This window comes from Lonchura striata, chromosome 6 (genome assembly GCF_046129695.1).
Source record: "Lonchura striata isolate bLonStr1 chromosome 6, bLonStr1.mat, whole genome shotgun sequence".
Taxonomy (NCBI): Eukaryota; Metazoa; Chordata; class Aves; order Passeriformes; family Estrildidae; genus Lonchura; species Lonchura striata.
Window position 1 is genome coordinate 28291226 of NC_134608.1, and position 21459 is coordinate 28312684.

General features: G+C 35.6%; 1 long non-coding RNA gene across 2 annotated transcripts in view; it reads right to left on the reverse strand.

The window, feature by feature from the left end:
• The window catches only part of LOC110475290 (uncharacterized), a 31163-nt gene extending 13280 nt beyond the window's left edge, over window positions 1-17883 (reverse strand). Inside the window, exons 1-2 of one of the 2 annotated variants that reach the window (XR_013340163.1) lie at window positions 17807-17883; window positions 16707-16804 (exon numbers count right to left, since the gene is read on the reverse strand). This is a non-coding gene — a long non-coding RNA (uncharacterized LOC110475290). Of the gene's footprint in view, window positions 1-16680; window positions 16805-17806 lie in introns of both variants that reach the window. The other variant, XR_004148419.2, reaches the window with a different exon arrangement.
• Between the last annotated feature and the right edge of the window lie 3576 nt (window positions 17884-21459).

The window sequence follows — 21459 nt, forward strand, 5'->3', positions numbered from 1 at the left end:
CTCTTGTTTTTTCATCATAGAATCACAGAATCATTAAGGCTGGAATGGACTCCAGAGGTCATCTTGCACATCCCACTGTTCAAAACAAGATGATCTAAAGCAGATTGATCAGTCATGCATTGAGTTGACTCTTTTCTTTCTCCAAGAATTGAGACTCTACAGCCTCTCCGGGCAACCCATTACAGTGTTCACCTTACAGCCTTGAGCAATCTGGTCAAAAGAATAACCTAAGTAAAAGATGTCCCAGCCTATGGCAGAGAGTTTGACTAGATGATCTTTAAGAGATCCCTTCCAACCCAAACTTCTTAGTGATTCTACAGGAATTATATCTTTGCTTGTGTTAAACAGGATTTTCCTGCTTTTTAATTTGTGTGTGCTGCCTTCTGTCTTTTTGTTAGGTGTTACTGAGAAGAGTCATGCTTCTACATCTTTATTTTCTGCCATTAATTGATACACATTGACAAGATCCTGCTGAACCCTTTCTTCTCCTGGCAAAAACTCCCAACTCTCAGTCTTTCCTAGTTTAACAGATGATGCAATCCTTGAATCATGTTAGTGGTCCTTCACTGTGCTCTGTCCAATGCTTTCATGCCTCTTGCACAGGGAACAACACTGCAGATATCTCACCAGTGCTGAGTAGAAGGGAAGGATCAACTACGTAAATCTGCTTGCAGGTGGTGCTCTTCCTAATACATTCCAGGATGCTGTTGACGCTCTTAGTTGTAAGAGTTTGTTGCTAGTCCTTGTTGCAGATTGATTTGTCAGAATCAAATGGACAGAGATAGTTTTTAGTCTGTAAATCAAGTCCTGATCAAGTAGTCTGATCTCATGCTTGATTTTAAAATATAACATACTGATATTTCAAATTTATGCTTTATTTCTTATTCAAATGTCTTAATTCTACAACCAGCCTTTGGACACTATTTTTGACCTGAGTCAAAATTTTTTCATCCACCTGGAACCTTACCGAGTTCTATCAGCTGTGGGGCATTAGTTTGTTTGGTTGTTTTTTCCTTCCAATTTATTGATGTATGAGTTGAATTGGGAAATGGAGAAGACACAATGGTCTAGGGTCATATTATATAACGTCCCTTGCCCCATGTCCTCTATGATTATTCATGTTCCAATCATGCAAAGATTTAAAAATCTTTAATTAATTTAGCTTTTAAAAAATATCTCTATTGAATTTCCATCAGTATTTATGTGAAAATGGTCAAACAAAAATATATAGTTATTTGGGCTATTGGTTTTACCTTATTTAACCAGATAGACTGTGACAGTTTCTTGCCAGTCTATTGAGATCCTCAATTATTGAAACAATTATTAATGGTCCAGAGACCTCATTAGCTGAACCTTTTCCAGTTACTATTTGTAAATTATCTGTAACTTGTGATTTCAAAAGTGCAACTTTATTAGTTCTTGTTTAAGTTCTGCCTAATATCTGGTTGGATGAAAAGTATTTTTTTCCTTTAATCACCACTTACTTATTTCCCAAACTTAAAATAGGTTTTACTGAAAAACTTTAGTCCTCTATGTTGGCAGCTTTATTATTTACATCTCATGGGAATACCTAAGAAGGGACCAAAGATGCATTGAGCCTTAAATAGTCTATATGGACTTCAGGGAATTCAAAAAAGATAAGAAGGGAGGAAAAGCACTAGTCAGCATTATGGTTTAAGTGCAGGTGACAAGTAAGCACTAAGCAACTGCTCTCTTAAAATTATGTTAACTTATGATGTTAAATCTACTTACTCCATGTAACATAAAATTGAGTTTTGAAAGAGGAAGTTAAAGAAAGGAAAACCAGGAGAAGTGCACACCTTAAATACAGTAGAATCATCTCAGGAAAGACCCATGGCATGGCAAGGAAGCTGTGACATTGTCAGTATTCCCTATGATTTGGGATGTCAGATATTAGCTGAGACTAATGAACGATGTTTTAGTGTTTTTAGAACTATAACTGCTTTACAAGAGGAGAAGAATTCATTTGGCTGAGGAAATTGAAATTTTTGTTGAATTAGTGGATTGTAATTTAAGGTAGTCTTGTATGTTAAACATAACTCTGCACTTTGGGTGGTTTGCTGTGCTCCCTGAGGATCATGTACTACTGAGAAGGATTATGTCACTACCTTATGGACCTTTTCTTGACTGCAAGGTGTTGCAATCATAAATATATGAATATTCAACTGGATGTCTTAGAATGTACGATTGTGTGAGCTGAAGTTGTCTGCAACAAGGTGCACTTGTTACTTTCCCTGGTGATTTGGTTTATTTTATAGAGGCATCCAAGGGACAGTTCTAGCCCTACTCATTAGTGAACAGCCATACAATTTAAGCAAATAATAGGGTGAGATTCTTTTTCAGATGCATAATTAAATTTAAAATAAGAATTTAGTGTGTTGCAAGTTATATTACGGGAGCCTTGCAATAGCACACTTGATCCATTAATAAATTAACACGGCAGTCCGTCAATGAAATGTATTTTCTCAAGTTCTAGATTCTCTTCCCAAGTAAGAGAATATGAAATCTTGTTATCTGAACAGATAATCCTGGAACAATGTATTTTAAGTGGGCCCAGAAATCCTGAAGATTTGTCTTTAGTTTTAAAATGTTTGGAAATTAGATAAATACAACAAACTTGTATCTTTCATTCGCAGACAGGGCTGTCGAATCTACAAAATGGTATACAAAGTCATCATTATAAGCAACCCTAACTATAAAGAATATCTATCTGTGGAAATATAGATTTATTGAATTCATGTGTAGTTACCTGTGAGACATTTCTCTATGGAAGAAATTTAACTGAACTTTCTCAATAAAACTGCTGAGATTTTGTTTCAAGAAATGCTTTTCCTAATACTTTATATGCAAAACTGCAGTAGAACGTAATTCTAGTCCAAATTTATTTTTTCCAATCTGACAGCTAAAAGGTAAGGGTTGAAAATGTCTCATTTGAAAAGTCTGATATGAGGACATAGATTAAAGAGAGCCTCTCATTTATTCCGACAGGATGGCCTTAACTTTTTTATTCCAGATATTGACAGCGGCAGAAAATGAAGTTATAAAACACTGAATGCAAAAGAAAAACAATAAAATAAAAACTAGAACACCTACACTGGAGAATACTGTGAAAAGTTAATAATGTATTGTCAAATTCTTCTCTGAGCTAAAATGGAGTGCTTGTTGCACTACAAGGTTTCAAGTTTCATGGAAGCTAAATGCAGGAGTTTAAGCAATTAGGGATCTCATGAGAAGATAATATTCTTTCCAGTTTTTGATTGTATTTTTTTTTTTATTTTAATGACTCTACTATTAACTAGAGGCCCCTGAATGTAATGAATCACTTGGAAATCTGAGGGAGCTATATAAATAAGAAATTATTCCAGTATTTGCAACAATTGCATCTAAAATATAAACACAACATGTAAAATTTTTGGGAATAACTAATCTCTACAACAAAATTAATCACAAAATTTGATTGTCATCAGAATCAATGTCATTTCACTGATAATAATTCATATACTAGAACACAGAAGAAAGACATTTGCCATTTTCAGCAAGATTACATTGTGTGGATTTTTCTTTCATTCTTCCCCTTGCAACATTTATATCTGAGTGTTTTTAAGACCAGTGTCCTGCAAGAGATGCTGCCAGCAATACTGAATACTTTCAATTAGTAGTTCTCTACTTCTCCGGTAGCTAAGCAACTGACCTGTGGTGAAGAATACATAATGATCTTGTGCATATCCACCTTAGAGTATCAGGGAGAGCTAGACTTCAAAACATGGGTTTGTTCTCCCATATTGATGACTTTGGCTTAGCCTTCTGTGAATTATAAAGTGTATTTACTCTGTGCTTAATGTAAATAGGTCAAAGACAGAAATAAGAGGCTGTATATGTTTGTGGCTTTATCTTTCCCCATTCATCGAAATCACCATGCTGTTAGCAAGCAAACATACAGAACTCTATAAAATCTGGGTAAATAAAGATTTAATAGCATCAATATACAATCATAATTAATTACATAACAATATTTTTTACTTTCCTTTTTAATGATTGTGAGTAATATGGTCTTGTTAATAAGGCAGTGTTTACTGAATGGGAATTTGAGAAAAAACAGCAGCTGGCGCAGACTTAATCCACATAAAAGAGAGGCTCCTTGTTGTCAGGGGGATGGTAGCATGAAAAAATAGCTGAGAAAAATAACCTTATCCTTTGTAAAGCCTTCCAGTACATTGAATCTGTACCTCAGAGTTGGCCAGGCCTTACTAGAATCCCAGATTCTAGAAAATGCCTGAGCAATTTTGTCCCCTCAGCTTTGTTTGATCAGAGGACTTGCTTATTCTGGTCTAGTGAAACTTTCACAGTTGTAATCATTTTTATCACCTATGGGAGACTGACCAATGTGAGGAGGATTAGGAGAGACTTACATATAAAGAAAACAACAGAAAGTCTTTAAAAACCCTGGCCAAAAAAACTCACAAAAAAATCCAAAAGAAGCAGAATAAAAACATTATAGATTACTGGGAAAACATTGCAGTGTTAGGTTAATTAGATCAGATAGAAAACATAAGAAGACTTTGGCCAACAGAGGTAATCCATTTTTCGAAAATATAAACTTTAAAAATGAAGCTAGTTGTCAAAAGTCAGTCTGGCTCAGCAGTTGATTTTGCAGACCTTTAAAGAGTGCTTGGGTCGAAGTGGGGTTCAAAATATTCTTCAAGATAAAGAACATGTTACACTAACTGAAATAATTTGGAAAGGTCTCTAAGATGTTTACATCAGTCATGAAAATATTCACCTTTCATATAGTGTTTTAGCAGTTCTCCTTTCTAAGTCAGCTCAAGTCCCCGGGGAGGCTTTAGGAATTGTAATCTGCTATAAAATTAATTTAAAGGGAAGAGAAAATGTGTGTTGCCAGAAAGACTGGAGAAACTAACATATGCCTAATGGAAGTCTGTAAAAATGTCTGTAATAGTTAATGCTTCAGATGAGTTGTATTTATACTTCTTTTGGAATAATTTTTTTTTTTTTTAATCACAATTATCCTACCAGTCCTTAAAATACCATAATAATGACAGCTGTAACTTTGTAGTGAGTTGATCCTCGCTGGACACCTGCTATCCAACAAAGCTGCACTCCTCAGCTTTACAGGGTAGAGAATATAAAACCAAAAGCTTGCAGGTAGAAGTAAGGACAGGAAGAGATCACTTGCACAATTATAGTTACAGGCAAAATAGACTCAACTTGAGAAAATTAGTTTCAATTACTGCCAATCAAATCAGAGGAGAACAACAAGAAATAAAATACAATCTTAAAAACTCTTGCCCTCACCCTTCTCTTCTCCCCAGGCTCAACTTCACTCCCAGTTTTCTCTATGTCCTCCCTGCCAGTGGCACAGCAAAGATGGGCAATAGGGAATTTGATCAGTTCATCAAACTTTTTCTCTATGCCTCCTTCCTCTTCAATGTAAGAACTACTCAGACTCTTCTCCTTCTCCAGTGTGGGATCCTCTCTCCATGGGACCACAGGTCCTGCCAGGACCCTGATTCTCACTGGGTCACAGCCTCCCTTGGGCATCCACCTGACCTGCTCTGACATGGAGTCCTCCTCATCACTGTAACCCCACCCCACACTCCCAAAAAAAACCAAACCAAAAAAACCTTGCCACCCAAAGCCAATCTTAAGCATTTATTTATTGTAACACACACTATCTGTAAAGTCTTCTTACTGTATGCTGCAATTGCAATTTCCTATGGAGAGTGTCAAAACTGGTTTGTTTGACTTTTCAAGGTGTATTTGTTCAGAGCTATCATGTAATTTACTAGCTTTATCTAAGTTTGTAAAAAAATACAGCATGTACTAAAATAAAAAAAAATCCAATCAAGCAAGCAAAATAAAACTGTTTATTAATGATATTGTCTTTTTACTAATAAAATATATTCAGCCCATTAGGTAAGTCAAATGTCCTCAGGAACTGACAATGTCAAACTATATATTTCAATAGTTCGGTAAGTTTTTAAAGCCATAACATAAACCAGAAAACATCAGTGTTTTCCATGGCTTGGCTCTGAGACGGCCTTCATTATCATTTTTGCATCACAATGTCTTTACAAATAGTTACTGTACAATTGAAATAAAATATCTGTCATCATGTGCTTTTAATATTTGTGGGTATCAGAATCTATGAACACACAATAAAAACCCCCAGTGTGACTAAGTTCTCAAATTCAAGAATTGAAAAAAATCAAATAAATGCAGCAGAGTGTCTAAGATGGCTTTGTCTATACAGTTAAATAAAAATCTCAAATTCCTCTCTGCAAAAGCAATCTGAAGTTATATGGGCTTTTAAAAATATTGAATTATTAAAATAATCTGAAAAATTATTTTCTAGAGCAAGTCATTCTCTTTATCTTAAAGCAGAGTATTTAATTTGGGAACAATGATATAAAAACTTCTAAAAGATAGGTAGACCTGGATTCTATTCCAGTCTGAGACTGAGAGTCCCTCTGTGATGTGAGGAGAATAAATAAATCATGTGGTCTCCCTTAACAACTGTAGCTCACTGCATTTGTCTCATACTTTTCTAACTGTGATGGGTATAGGATATGTTAAATAAAAAAAAAAAAAAAAAATAAAGGGCTGGTAAGGCTACCTAGACTGCTCCTACTGCACCTGCCTTATACAGAGAAGAATTTTTCCTTTCTGTGAGGGAAAGTGTTACCTTGTTGAAAGAACTTTGTCTGATTCCTGGAAGTCTTTGAAGTGTGATGGTGGAAGAGGAACAAAGTGGAACAAGTACTGTGATAGAGTGAAGGACTTTTTAAGAAAAAGAAAAAAGGAGAGCGAAAAAAAACAGTAGCCAGTTAAGGGAAGAAGAGTGGAGAAGAAAAGCTGATAGAAAAAATAGTCTATATATGTATAATTGCAAGTAGAATGCAAAGAAAACCACTTCCTACATAAAATCTCATTTTAAACTACCTATAACTTTAATAAATTTTGTTCACATTTTTGCTTTGAGTACTGCTAATTTTAAGGCTCATATTTTGGGATTTTATTAACTAATTAATGTAATTCTGCCACAGGTCGCAGCCTCTGAGAACTCTGGTGGCAATCAGCCTGTTGCCACCAGAGTGGATGTTCGGCCATAAGGATGTGTCTGTCTGTCTTACAGTGTGCAGATCCCCTCCTTTCTCCACCTGCTCTGTCCAGGATGGGTGTCATGGTGTCTCTCAGGGTTTTGCTGTTGAATGGTAAGCCATGGTAGTACTCTATGCTGCACCCTACATGAATGTTCTATTCAGTAGTCATTCAGAGGTTGGGAATAAAGAATTTAAAACATAAATTGCCTTCCCATTTTGATACACATTTTCCTAAAGTCAAGGGTAAAGTTGTGGCTAATGACATTGCTGACTCATGAGGATGTTGGAGTTGAACATGTCTATTGTATGCTCAGGATGAAAATCTTTTCCAATTTACTTGTACACCAGGAGAAATCACAGATAAGCAGTTCTAGATGGGCTGCAGGAGTAAGTTGCAATCATAGGAAAGGGAAAATTTGGATTAGACTGGCATTAGCTATAAAAATAATGTTCTTACATGTCTACATAATTTGAAATGCAGGAATGGGTTGGAATGAACCATCTCCATACATACGTCTCCATTCACACATACATCCAGATGTGATGACAACTTCCAGAGAATAAGAAACTATCTGTAAAAGTCATTATTGTGAATTTAAAAGTGCTTTCTTAAAAAGATATGTTATTTGACAACTTAGACAGAATTTTAGTCTCCTGCTTGGTTACTGCAACCAAGCATACTTCAAAGACTTAGACTTCACTTCCCGTTCATTACCACCTCAAGGTCATGGTTTAAGCCCAAACAGTAAGAAAGCCCCAAGCAGCCTCTCACTACCCCAGTAGCAAGATCAGGGAGGGATTTGGAGGGGTAAAAGCTGGAAAACTAAAAAAGTTGGATTGAATCAAAGACAATTTAATAGCAAAAGCTGCATACAAAAACCCATTCCCATTCCCATTGGCAGGCAGCTGTTCAGCCATCTCTGGGAGAACAGGGCCCCATCATTTGTAATGGTGACTTGGGAAGACAAACACTGTCACTCCAGACATCCCCCTCTTTCTCCTTCCCACCACTTTATATACTGCGCATGACATTCCATGGTCTGGAATATTCCTTTGGTCAGTTGAGGCCACCTGTCCTGTGACAGGCTGCTTCTCCAAACTCCCATGTACCTCCAACCTCCCATGTACCTCCAACTTCCCTGCCAGCGTGGCTGTACAAAAAGCAGAAAAGGGCTTATCTCTGTGTAAAGCATGCTCAGCAATAACTAAATCAATTTCATGCTCTTCACAAATCCAAAACACAGCCCCACACTAGCTACTGTGAAGAAAGTAAACTCCACCCCAGCCCAAACTAGAACACTGATTCATTACTTTTAATTGCTCCTGCAAGATTGTGTTATTACTACATATGCTTGCAAGAAACCTTGTTTTCAGAGTATGAAGAAATAAAGAAAGAAAGTATGAACTATTTGTTGCCAGGTAAGTGCTGGAGCAGTGGTTTGAATATTCTGTATACAGACCAGCTCAAGATAGGTCTGTAATATACGAATGACTGTAGTACTTTTTAAGTCTGGCATTCCACATTTCTGTAGAATGAAAGACAATTAAACCTATCTCCTGAAGAAGGATAGAATTAATTCTGAATATGGTCTCACAGATATTCTGTTTCCAGAAAGATGCCTGTGTGTACAGAAAGGTATTCTGTTCAGAGAACAATCCTTTGAAAGACTTTTATTTCACAATCTTGTGCAGTATCCCAACTACTTTTGCTGCTTGAATCAGATAGCAAAATCTCTTGAGTTCTACAGCAGACATAAAGGTGGCGTCTCTACATGGAATAAATGTATTGCTGCACATTGTTTATTTCATTGTATTAAACCTTTTTTCTGGCTTTAAAAGAGTTTTCAGGGTATTTGATACATGAGTTCTTAATTTCCCTTCACCTAAAGTAAGAGTACTAGCAGTGGAGTATCCAACAGTCAGTATAAATCTGCAGGAAGTTGCCGTGCTGCGCGTTGCAAGGAGACCTTGTCATCATTGTTAATGAGAAAATTGCTAGATCAGCAACTTATTTGGTGTTGTGATGTTATTTTGATTTTGGTGTGGGGAATTTTTTTTGTAGACATGAATGACGTGATTGAAGTTTGTGAACATTGTGTAAGGAATGTGGATTTTTATGATAAATTTTAAATATGTGATTGACAATGGTAAGGTATGGAATAGTGTTTGCATGTCAAGGTGTTGGTAGCAGGGAGCTACAGGAATGGCTTCTATAAGAAACAGAGCCAATGCCAGTGATCTCCAAGGCAGACCGATGGCTGGCCAAGGCAGAGTTGGCAACTTTAGATGTAACCATTAAGAATGGGTGGTGAACTAGGTGGTGAACTGTGTATGGACAACTTCAGCCAGAGAGATGAGTGAGAATATGTGAGAGAAACAACTCTGCTGACACCAAAGTGAGTGAAGGAGGAGGAGGAGGATGTGCTCCAGGCACCAGAGATTCCTCTGCAACCCATGGTACAGCCCATTGTGAGGCAGAATGTGCCTCTGCACTCCATGGAGGCTCATGGGGAAGCAGAGATTCACCCGCAGCCTGTGGAGAAGCCCACATCAGACTGGGTGGATCTGCCCAAAGTAAGCTGTAACTGTGGGAAGCCCAAGCTGGATCAGGTTCCTTGAAGGACCTTGTGGCCCCATGGAGAGAGGAGACCAAGCTGGAATATGTTTGATGACAAGCTTTGTGACACTGTGTGAAACCCACTACTGGAACTGCTACTTAAAGACTGCATCCTGTGGAAGGGACCCATGCTGGAGCAGCTTGTGAAGAATTGCAGCCTGTGGGAAGGACTCCTGTGGAGAAGTTTGTGAAGGAGTCCTTCTGAGGAGAAAGGAATGACAGAGACAATGTGTGTTGAACTGACAACAACATTCTCCATCTGCCTGCATTACTTTTGAGAAGGAGATGGAGAATTTAGAAATTAAGTTGAGCCTGGAAAGAAGGGAGGGGTGGGGAAGAGATGTTCTTTAATATGTATTTTTATTTCTCATTGTCTTTCTCTGATCTCATTTACACTAAATCAAACTAAATTTCCCCACACTGAAACTGTTTTATCTGTGACAGTAATTTGTGAGTGATCCTTTCTGTTCTTATCCCGTGAACCATTCCTAATATTTCCTCTCCCTGTGTCCAGCAGAGGAGGTCATTGAGAGAATGGCTTTTTGGGCACCTGTCATCCAGCCAGGGTCAACCCACCAGAACCCTGCTCCTTCATAATATATGATCCACAGCTGATCAGGAAAGGGTATCTCAGTATCAATTAATCATTAGGAATCACCTCAACTGAAAATGTCTCTAGGGGATAGTAAGCGGCATTGACATATTTTATTTACATTTACACAATTATTAACTTACATTATATGTTCAAAAATATAACTTTTGCTTTTCAGTAGATTTAGGAAATTTCCAAAAAGGTAATAATAATCACATTTTTTTCAAACGTAATACATTAGGTGATCATGCAGATATTGCAGATATCTCATTGTCTAGAACAGCCAGATATTTCATTAAGTTTTTGTGTCTAATCTTAAGCTATTTTTATTTACTAATGCTATAAGATGCAATTGTCTTTGTGGAGGTGAAACACTCTGGACTAGTTATTATTATTTTTATTATTGTTTTTTGTTATATTTTCATGTGTATCATGATAAAGTCAGTTATATATTACCTACTCTGAAAGCAAACTATTTTATATGCATATTTAAGGTAATGGGCATTCGACTTTAAAAAATGGTTCTGATACCCTGTAGCTTCTCAATAATAGTATGCTCTTACATTACAACAGAAAAGGATGGATTATGGGTTTTTCAATTTGCATCAGGCATATTAATTGCAGAGTAAGATTTCCACATAAAATATCAATGTACTGGAACAAACTGTTAATGTACCAGAATATGAACACTTATATTCATTTCTTGAGATTTAAAAGCAATCTTCTTTTTCATATATCTGAATAATATTTTTTTTTAAGTCTGCTAATGAGAACAACGTAACCAATGTTTTCTGAAAACCTTAATTAGCTTAAGTGTTAATAGTGATTTCCTAGTCGCTGTACTGGCAAACAGTACAACAAGCTATTAAGGAAAGAAAATAATTTACAGGGTATGGAAAAACTTTAAAGCAGCTTTTAAGAAATGTGTCATGGAAGATCAACTTTATGTTGTATTAGCGAGGAGAGAAACACTGAATTCAAGTTTTACTTTTTTGGGGTTGTTTTTTGTTGCTCTGGATTTTGTTTGTTTTGGTTTTTTTTTTTTATTTTTTCCCTTGGAGAAGATATTTATAGACTAATAAAAATGTACTTGGAAGTGAAATTCAGCTGGGAATTTGCAAAGTGGTTTTAATGATATAGAATAGCAAATTTATATTTTATGTATTATCTAATTTGTTTGAATTGCACACAAAGAATCCAAGAAATTTGTTTTAATAGGTAATAATAATACTAAAAATTTTGTTGTTTAAAAGAAAAACAATTCTTCAAGAGGAGGTAAATAAAGAGTCATGATTCTTAATAGTACAAAAGGGGTTGTTTACAACCATTATCTTGTTACTAATACACCTGAGCAAGTACATATCTTCTCATTCACTTTCAAATACTAGACTATAGCTGCTTAAAAAGATGCAAATTAATTCCTTCTTTGTTTATGCAGTTTTGTTTTATGACTGCTCTGTTTCACACTACTAATCTTTAATGGGCCTTCAATTTTTTTTCTTTTTTCTTTAAAACAGCAAATGAATGCAGGTCCTTCCTTTTAAATCCAGACAGAAAGAGAAAAAATATTTAAGTTTTCATGCCACAGCTGCAGGCTGTGAATTATCCCACTAGGGAAGAGTGGAAATACCACCCACATAATCCAACAAGAGGCTTGATTCATTTTGTGTCTGAAGCAATCGTTGTGGTCTTACAAAGCTGAAATGAGTTTCCTTTGCAATCTTCACAGGAGAAAAAAAAAAAATATCTTCTTTACAGGCTCAAAGCAAGATCCCACTTTTTAATTAATTTTTACTCCTATTTCTCATTTTTATTTTTCTTCCTCAGTTTCTCACTATTTTGCAACTACTTTAACTTTACATATTACAAGGGAATTGATATGAGACAAGATGTAAAGAAGAGCCAAGTAATATCTTCCCAGGCCTATCAATCCCAGCTGAACTTGTGACAAGTGATTTGGTTAGTGTATGAGAACCAGATACAAGGAACTTTGCAGAGCTTGTTTTTAAGGCTCCTATTTTTTCCAGGATAGTCAGAAAACCTTCCTGTCTCACAGACACAAGGAGTTAGTTGCCATCTGTTTAACATCCCAGTGGAAGCACCTGCCTAGGGTTTTCTCTAAATAAGCAGGACTCCACTCAGTATGCATAGATGCTATGTAGCTTCCTACAGATCACCAATAGTAATTAATGAAGAGAGAGAGATTAAAATCTGACTTTTATGTTCTTTACTCTAGGCTGTAGGGAGGTTTTTTCCTCTTGGGATCCTAATGCTTGAATTTTAACTTGGAGAACTTTAAAGTGCTCAGGATATATATACACACATATATATATGTATATATATATATATGTATATATATGTATATATATGTATATATATGTATATATATGTATATATATATGTATATATATAAATATATATATATTTAATGAGCTGGATAAATGATTTAAAAGTTCAGCTACTGACAGATGAAATGATGACTGCAGTAAAAGTCAGCTGGTTGCAGTACTGTCCAGATAGATTTCTATTGCCTCACAATATTCATACACTTGCTGTCCATTCCTTCATGCAGTGATGTAGTCACAAGGCTCTTTAGGACAAGAGGACAGAAGGAACAACAGAAAGAGAAGGGGAGGGAGGAAGGGAGAAAGAAGGAAAAAAGGCTGGTTGGTTTGAATTCTCATTTGATAAAAGTAGAATTAAATAGATGTTTTTATCAGATGGACTAGGTGATTTTTGTAGGTCCCCTCCAACCTGGACTATTGTATTGATATATACTGAATATGTATCCATATATCCAGTGGATATCATGGACATGAGATTAATGCTTCTGATCTACATAAAGTAGAAATTGCTCATATATGTTTAAGGTGTGTGAGCAGGTTCACTTTGAAAACATTTTCCAGATCAAAACTCTCAGCTGAGTTGGATCCCTGCATGAATGATTTCAGGATGCTGACCAAGCTTTGGAATGGGTGGTGCAGGAATCTTCCCAGTTCTCTCAAGAACTTGTAAGGATGTGGAAATCTTATCTCTTAATCTGATTACAGAAGTCTTCATCATAAAAGGCTTATACATTTTGGATGCAAGTAAAGATTTGAACTAAAGAATTTAATTTCATTGTAAATTCATTTTACTTTTAAATAGTAAAACATATCTAACATTTCAATACTTTATTACTGTAATTTTTCTCTACATTTAAACTGAAATTTAAATTCAAGAAATATTACATACAGTTCTAAATATTTCATCACATCTATATGTGCTTAAATTAATGTATGTTTTAGATCTAAAACCTCAGTCAGCGCTTTTTCTAGTGATAGCAGAAATATGGCTCAGAATTCAGTGAACTCCCACAAATTTTGTTGAGACCAGTAAAGTTCTAAAGAGATATGGGCAGTGTATTGAATAGCTTTAGACATATATAATGAACAGTCATCATTGTTTTAAGATTCTACAAAAAAATATAAAACTGAAAAAAATATGTCAGTTTACCACTTTTTAGTTTACTCATGAGTCATAGCCTTAGTTGTATTTTGTTATGTATATTTAGAAGCTGTAATCTCTGAAAAGCTTGCCAGGAATTGCCTGTGAACTCACACTAATAGGCATCCTAAACAGAAAAGGAACCTGAATACAGGGAAAATAACTGTTCTCAGAGCTCTGGCATGGTCCTCGTTGCCAGGGAAACCTCTTCTTTGTCTCTACGTGTTCAGAATGGCTGCCTCATTAGACACTGAACCTGATCATCCCACTGCACTACCAGGAGAAAAAAAGTAAGGAAGGGGAAAGGCTAAGAGTTCCACAAATCTTTAAGAAAATGCCAAGAATAGGGGTAATCTTAAATAAATCTATGTGTAGCTATTATCATAATTATGTTCTGTAAGGGTAAATCTGTCCAGGCTGCTTCTTTCCACATTTATTTGCAGGTGGAAGTGAGCAATTCTGGATTTTCTTTTACTGAATTAAAAAAGAAAAAAGAAAAAAAGAATGTGAACACAAAGCTGGTGAATTGCATATTTTATCTAAGAAATGTCTTACTTTAAAATATTGAAAAACACCTATTTAATAAGGTCATTCTGCTTATTTAACTGCCTGAGATTGTTTTAGCATTTCTATAGCAGATTTTATTAATGAAGTCAGAAGCATAAAATGTCAGGGAAAAACCTGCAGAGGTACATTTATTACTCTGATCATAAAGAGGAGTGGTGAAAAAATAGTAAAACTTGAAAATATATAGTGACAGGAGAGTTACTTTATGTTTACTACTAAGTTTTAATCAAGATACTAAAAACAGCACCACATAAACTTCTGAAGTGCAGAACTGGATGCAGTTTCAAGGCATTACTCATTGGCAATAAAACTGTGAACCCAAGGTCCCTCAGGAGCTCAGCCCCTGACCTTGGCTGATGAGAGAAGCCACTGAAAACAGGGCCAGAGCTTAACCTCCGCCCTCTGTGGTTTATAAATATCAACATAGGCAAGGGATTTTAAAGTCATCATCCCAACAAGTCTGTTCTCTGAAAAGAAAAATGAAATCCAAATCACAGGTGAAATAGTTAAGGAATGCCTGACTTTACTCTTATTTATGAAGAGGGAAAGCAACCCAGCTAGACCTTTTTTTCCTTATTTTTTCTCAACTGTACCAGATGTGAAACTAAGTAGTTAGATGCAAAAACAAGAGAGAGCCTGACCAGGTGGTCTGAGATTAACTGGTTGCTTTCCAAAACCATAAAGAAATTACATTAACTACATTTACATGTACCTGGAGCCATTTTCCTTCTGAGTAAGTGATAAGCTATGCTGAAGCTCTGACGTTGCCTAAGTAACAGTATTCAAATTAATATATTTTCTCTTTTTTTAAACAATGCCTTTTATCTTACAAACATTTCAGGGATTTTTTTTCCCTCCTCTGGGGTAATATTTCTAAAACAGGACTTGGAGATTGCAGCTAGAAGAAAAGAGGAAAGAAATGGCTGAATGTAATCGCCTGTCCACTACATGGCAAATCGCCTGTCCTCTCCTTGCAAAGTAGTTCTTTTCAGTTACATGGTGAAATATTTCCAAAATTCCATGAGAGATGAATCATTAATGTGAAATAATTTCTCCAAATGGGGACTTGTGTCAGAGAAAGCTATTCTGGTGGGCTCCTGTAACCACCAGAGTTATTTCCTTTCTTTATTTTAAACAGTTTCACATAGAGAGGAACTAGAAGAAGATATTTAAAATCAATATACAAGGCAAGAAATAGTATCAGGAATGGTACTAGAATGTTATTTGAAGTGGGTTTGATGTGCAGGTGTGAAGTAAGTTCACAAATTTAATAAATTTAGGTAAATACAGAGAAAGTAAATGGTTTGTCTTAGCTTCTCTTTTGAGCAAATACACACAAGGATACCAAAGTTTAAAAAAGAATAATAAAAAGCATGGTCTGAATCATAATGCATAAATGTGTGAGCCTACATGTCTGTGAGAAAAGATAATTAATGAAAAGCTACAGTTATAACTAGGTAGTAATTATAGTCACTCTATTTTATTATGATAGTCTAACTGAACCAGGCTGGAAATTCTAGGAGCTGCATTTCTAAGTCCCATTTATGTTCTGAGCACCAGTTTTTGTTTTTTTTTTTTTTCATTAATTAGTTTCCATTTACATTATTTCTTGTTTGAATTAACAGATCCAAAATACAAAGTCTTGTGTCTCTTCATTTTTGAAGAGGAGTTTAGGAAAAATACTGAAGATATTTCTGCATTTAACCTAAGGATCTCTCAATGCAGAAAGCAGAAAATATTTAAGAAAATAATTCTATACTTTTCAGTCCCAAATACTTTGCAAATATATGTGTTCTTTCATTCACAAAAACACAAAAAAATAATTGGAAGAGAGATGCAAATACAACTTTTGATCCCATTTTGTAAAATTTCTACAAAATATGTACTTATCAGTGTGTCAAAAATTTTTTTCAATATACCAGCCCATATAAGTAAGTAAGTGTACTGAATAGTTTCATATATAAATAAGGTACTGAATAGTTCATACTTCTTTATTTTACATACAGCATTGTGAGACCTAAGTATGCATGATGGTGATGGATACACAGACACCATCATGATTAAAGTAGAAACTTGTGGAACTAAAAATATAAGCAGTTCTAGTTGGTTGTAGAAGACCTTGATGGAAAAAGGGGATCTGTACAGACTACAAAAGCCCCTTAGAAGTCTCTAGGCAATAGTCCTTAAGTCATCACTGAGTCCACAAAATGCTGCTTGCACATACAAGTCAGCTTTTCAATAAAAACTCACAGAATAAGTAAGCAAAAGGGTTGCACCTCTGAGAGTGACTTAAATCACGTACAGATGGTACATTATAGATACCAAATATCCTCATAAGATCCTTGGTCCCATGATGCAGCATGCATCTTGCTCTCTGATCTCATAATACGTCAAAGCCCACTGTAAGAAAGAAAACAGCAGATCAGCTTCATCTTTATCCCATTGTTTTTCACATTACAGTGTGCACCCCTAATATAACCAACTAGAAACACTAAATGGGAGCAATGATGCAATTCCTAGGTCTTGCAAAAGGCACATGCAGGAAAAGGAATGAGATTGTTTAAGGGATATAAGTGACACAGAAGAAAGACACAGGTCTCTTAGCTGGTGTTATAAGAACATGGTGAGTACCCATGTTTCTTGTTTGTGTTTCTTTTGTCTCTTAATTTTAATTTTAGAGGCTTATGCACATCTTCTTGCTAAGATACGCGCATTAACAGACACAGTGATGGGAATCTAAAAGTTTGTATTTTACTCCACTGTTAAAATTGCAGTCTGTTGTCTCTCTGCTCTGTGTCTCTTTTCTGTGAGTATAAGCAACAATATTAGTTTCTTAAAGCTGGAAAGGTAAATCAGATATATAAACTAGAAATTTGCCTGCCAAATGCTTCTTATTCTACCAGAACCCCCAGATAACACCCCCTGGATACTTGGAATAAAATTTCACCTTTAAAGGGAAGTATTCTAATCAGTCAATTGATATTTTTAAACACCATATTGTCACTGCAAAATGAAAATCACTGATGACTCTCACAAAAATTTGGTACTGGTAGAGCTACAAATATAATCTTTCTGATGCATTGGGACATAGTGTTTATGCAGTCTAACAGCTTTTGTCCCAGTATAACATATACTAAAAATCTAGAACACACTTTATTTTTAGTTGTTTTTTTTTTTTTTTCCTGGATCTATGGTTTTGCTTTTGAAATTCTCTCTGAAGCAATAGTATTGCATGCATATTTGTGCCTGCTATCCCAGGTATACTCAAGAATGTTTGAAAGGATTAAAAAAGACACTTGCCTTGCTGGGTTAAATATTTTAGCTTTACTTGCATTGACATTGCAGGTGAAAGCCAAAAATTAAATAATAAAAAAAGAAATTAACCTGTTGGTAGCAACCTACCGTTTTCAGTCTTATTTCCAATCACACCGAGACAGAAAGTAGCCCTGACAATTCTGTGACTGCTCCAGCCCACTGTAAACAGGAGGTGGCAGTTCTAGTCTTTGATCCAATATGCTGCAGTGTTATAAAATGGCACTAACTAGCTAGGGAAGACAGTTCCACAATATGCAAGCTAAATAGCTTTTCCAAGGCTAGCCAGAGCTGCTTCCCCTTTATTCCCTTTTTGTAGAAAGCTAAAATGTGTCACACAGAGAGAGAAAAAAAAGAATAAAATAGAGCAGCCTTCTGACAGCTCAGAACTGGTACTGTGATAGAGACTCTAGAGCTAACTACACTGCATCCAAGGCTTTTTATTTTTCTTTTCCATTTTTTTTCTTTTTGATTTGAGTGTGCAAACACATAAAGATTGTTTTTATAGGGCTTTTTTGAAAGAAAAATCCTCTCTATTCATCTTGTGCTCTGTCTCACGCATTAGTTTCAAAATAATTTTTATCTCAGAAAATACTTTTATTCTAAAATACTAAAATTCCACTTAAAACTAGATCAATAATACCAATATATGACAGGTGAAATCTAGCAGGAGTGGCTCTAAAATCCAGTGCAGCCTATTCAACAGGCCATTTTTTTTTTAAATTTCTGATGCTCTTCTGAAATACTGCTGAATTGCTGAGAAGATATTGCTTTATCATTAAAGCAACTTCAGGATGGAACCTCCTCTGTTGGCTCTAGTTATGGAAGTGAGAGCTTCAACCTGCATGTTAAAAAGCCCTATGAGAGTAAAGACCAAGAGCAAAGTAGAGCCATTGGAAAATCTTTCACCACTGAAAGAAAATAGCAGAGCAAGGGAGATAAAAGGGTGTGAAGAATGCGGCTTGACATCTAAGAGAAACTATACATGCAAGTATTGTGGTTACTGCCTTTTAACCCAGCTCAGTGTCTGATCATGACAAATACCAGGAATCACAGCAGAAATATATTACACAGCCATATTGAGAATTTTATAGCATGCCTGGGAGCTAGGTGGAGGTGAGAACCACTGAAAGCACCTGACATTCAGAATCATGCAGAGTAAGCACATATCTGCAAGGTGCAAGTTTTTGGGAAGTATTTTAATGTAATTGCCAAACAACATGCTTTCTTAGGAAGAGTCGTGGGATGTTTAATTTTGATCAAATAATTTTTGCCTTTCTGCTATTCCACCTACATAATTTCTGTAAGTAACTTCTCTGAGTAGCACAACTGCTTTGCACTGTGGTGCATGAAACTAGGACATAATGTCATGGCCATAAATAACAAAATATCCTACTGTTCCCATCATGTTGTCCAGTGGGAACTCCTGTAGTCAGAGGTTCAGCAGTGTACATTAATCTTCACAGTGTTGTACAAGACATCACAAACTCAATTCCCCTGCATCCTCACAATGGAGTATGTTCAGCTGTAGAAAGAGAAAACGAGTCTGATGTTGCTAATCAGACAGACACATACTCTGACAGGTTCCACAACAGGAAGAGAATACAGATCATGACTTGTAGCTATGGAAAACAATACAAATGTTAAGGGCAGTATTGAACCAAAGAAGAAATCTGGTTATAATTGTAAAAGAGGCAGGAAAGCAGTACAGCAGTACATATCATTCTGCCAGGACCTTTCTGAGAGATTTAGGAAGCATTTAAAGGATTTACACACAATGAAATTCAGTTTAATTACTGTGTATCAGCTCAGCAATGGTAACAGTCTCCAAGAGTGCTGTATAGCCAAATTCAGGACTGCAACACTGCTTGACCTTCTTTACATTCCAACATAGCTCTGTTTAATGACATCACATTTACTGAGCACTAGAGGAACACAGTTGAAGAGGTTGGTGGTTCTTCTGATCTATAGTACCTTAGGCTGTGTTGATCTACGTTTCATTGGAGTATTTCCCAAAAAAAAACCAAAAAAAAAACCAAAAAAACACAAACAAACAAACAAAAAAAAAAAACAAAAAAAACAAAAAAAAACAAAACAAAACAAAACAAAACAAAAAAAAAACCAGAAAAGGTAGGGTAAAATCAGCACTGCATAACCTAATTAGAGGGGACATCCATCAAACCAAACTTCTCGCGCACAGATCTCATGGTAAGAACTAAGAGGCTGTGCAAAGACTCACAGATGTTCTGTGTATAAAACAGAAAAAAATAGAGTATGACTCAGGTTCTTATATTTCTGTTCTAAGCAGAGACCTTCCTGTCTGCTACAAAGATCCATCTATTTGAGGTTTTAATTTTATTACATTAAGATACTTTCATAATCTCCTTTATCCATGAAAAATAAGATCAACCCCCAGCTGCACCACTCACAAGGAAGAGTTACTTGTTCACATGAAAGAGTTTTTGAGCCAGAACTTTAATTTAATTTCCCTGTGTATATGCAAAACTCAGATATACTGGAGCAATTTGAGAGTTTTTTTTCCAGTGATTCCACTGAAAATTGTATCACTTTTGTGCATTTATCTTAAGTTTCCTGGGACTAGAATCTCCATGAATGTCTATGTTGCATATCTATGACGAATGCTTGAAGAGCAACCTACAGAGTTAGTCTTTTTTTCTCTCTTCTCTCCCATACTAATATTCTTGCATGCTATAAGAGCAGCTCTATTTCTGAGTATCCTTCATCTCAGATCATTTAGCACTGGTCTAGTGGTAGTTATGACAGCTATGTAGTCTTGTAGATGTCCCCTGAGAGAGGAAGTAAAATGAAAGCATGGAAACTGAGGCACACAGAGAGCAATGTGGCTGTTCAGAGTCTGAAAAGTAATAAGTGGTATTGATAGCTCTTTGAGAAATAAGATTTATAAGGCTCTTGTTGAAGCTCAGGTATGTAAACTGTTCTGATAGTTTCAATGACACTACTGAGGAAGAAACTAAAGTGAGTGGTTTGATGTCTCCCATAAGAGACAGATTACAACATATGTACCCCACTAGACATTTAAAATATTTGAAAAAAGCTTAAAAAGAAATAGGCTTTATTTAGAAGACAGATAAACAATTTGATAGAGCTAAAAATTCATTCTGTGTCAGCTGAGATACAGTAACTGTTCATAAAAATTCTCCTTCATTGCATAAATATATAAATCAAATTACTGCAATTTTGGAAAAGCAGAAGCCCACACATTGACAGGAGAGGAGACAGGAGCGGATACAGGAGAGGAGATGAAATTGAAGAGGAAGAGACAAAGAGGGAAGAGAAGAAAGAATCTACCTGCCATTGAGAACCAAATAACTGAGAAAAATGTATAAAATTGTGGTTTCTGGAAGCAGAGAGACAGTACTTGTAAACGTGAAAAATACTAATCTAAACAAAAAAAGTAAAAGTGAGACAGAGTTCAAGGGCCTGAATTCTATACTAAAAGCTGGATAATCACACATTTTTTCTTTTTGACTTTACCAATTCAGATTTGTAAAATGCTTTTGTAAGTAATTCTAAAATGATCTTACCTGAGATTTTATTTCTCGCCACATTAGATATGAAAATTTCTGTCTTAATTTACTCACTAGGTTTCTATTAGAAGTCTATACACAGTGAGCAGATTTGTCTAATAAGTTACAAGAGACATTTTCTTCTGCAAAAACATTGAAATGTCTCTTTTTTTCTTTTAATTTTCTGCTTTTTTT